We start from the raw sequence: 1,643 nt of genomic DNA, 5'->3' as shown, positions 1-1,643 counted from the left end.
ATACTGAGAAGAAGGACAGTATTTAAACAGTTATAATTATTAGGTAGTAGAATGATCTAGTTTAAAAATCAACATCTGAAATTCTTATATGATATCCATACTTCTGTTCTTTTCTCAAATACTGTTAGATTAATGTTGACTTATTGCCAATATATTTTCCTGCAAGTTGACATAAATGTATGGGTTACAGACTGTAGGGAACTCAAAGAGTATTACTTCTTGATGGTCATTGGTGTCTAGCTGATTTATTTTTGAACAGTCAGCTACGTCTATCCTGATGGCATGTGCTATAATGATCAATGTGAATGAGATGTATTTCCTGACCGAGCCAATATAAAAAGCATGAAAGTGAAACATTGCAGAAGCGTAAAGTCATTTTTACTTCTGTTTGGAAAAAAACATACTTTACTGCCTTTGACCTTTTAGTGTTTTCTTGTGGTTAGCCATCACATCATCCAATTCTATAAAAAATAATCACTTCCAAAGTGGCATAAAATAAACTAAGATCCCGGGTACAGTATGAAAGCTCTGAATGAAGTAACATTCAGTGTAGAACAGAAAGGGCAAATGTGCAAATCATCAAGTACAATGTATTTTTGGTTAAAGCTTTCATTATGTCAAGACTTTAAATATATGATTGGTCTGCGAATAGTAGTTCTTTCCTTTCTGGCTGCTTGAAGCTCGGCTGCGATCATGAACAACAGAGTAACCGCCTGGACCAGGACGTTCATGCCAGTTCACTACTTCAGCAGAAACAAATGGTCCTTGATGCTCTTCACCTTAGAAAGGCAACAGTACCTAAGACAGAAATTCAGGAAGAAATAGCCAAAATGTACAAGACCACACTGAATGTCATCTTTGTATATGGATTCAAAACCTATTTTGGCGGTGGCAAAACAATGGGCTTTGCTATGATTTACGATTCCTTGAATTATGAAAAGAAAAAATGAACCCAAACATAGGTCTGTATGAGATGACATGGTCTGTATGAGAAGAAAACGACCTCAAGAAAACAGCAAAAGGAATACAAGAACAGAATGAAGAAAGTCAGGGGGACTGCCCAAGCCAATGTTGGTGCCAGCAAAAAAAACGGAGTAAAGATTCTGCAGTGACTTTGTCTCTGGTGATTGTGCAGATTTTTCATGAGTGGATTAATAAACTAAGAACTTTTATGTGGAAAAAAAGAGATTTTAAGTATATTTTAAAATGCACTTTATAATTCCTATCATAAGATTTCTGAGGTTTTATTATTGTCATGCAGGATTTTTGGATTTGAATCCAAATATCCACCTAACGTTATTAAATATAGCATAGGGTCCAGTTTAATATAGACAATTATGCAAAGGTAGAATTCAAAGGACAGTAATTTTTATTTATTTCCTAATTATTTTTATTATAACTATATCATATATATTTATATGTATATTTATATATTGTATAAATATTTATATTGTATATAAATCTCACATAGTGCTATTTTATAAAGGAAAGACTGGGTTGATTAAGATGCTTACGTAAGGTCAAATACTAATAAATGGCTTAGTAATGTCTTTCTGATTCCTGAATCCTATCTACCCTATATACAATATTTACGCATAAGTGTGCATACATATACACACACATACATGTATATTTCCTCCAAA

General features: G+C 33.0%; 1 pseudogene; it reads left to right on the top strand.

Moving 5' to 3' along the window:
- The first annotated feature begins 224 nt into the window (after nt 1-224).
- On the top strand, nt 225-1,176 carry LOC122488989 (annotated as a pseudogene).
- The last annotated feature ends 467 nt before the right edge of the window (nt 1,177-1,643 follow it).

This window comes from Prionailurus bengalensis, chromosome B2, assembly GCF_016509475.1.
Source record: "Prionailurus bengalensis isolate Pbe53 chromosome B2, Fcat_Pben_1.1_paternal_pri, whole genome shotgun sequence".
NCBI lineage: Eukaryota > Metazoa > Chordata > Mammalia > Carnivora > Felidae > Prionailurus > Prionailurus bengalensis.
This window is presented reverse-complemented; position numbering and strand designations above follow the sequence as displayed.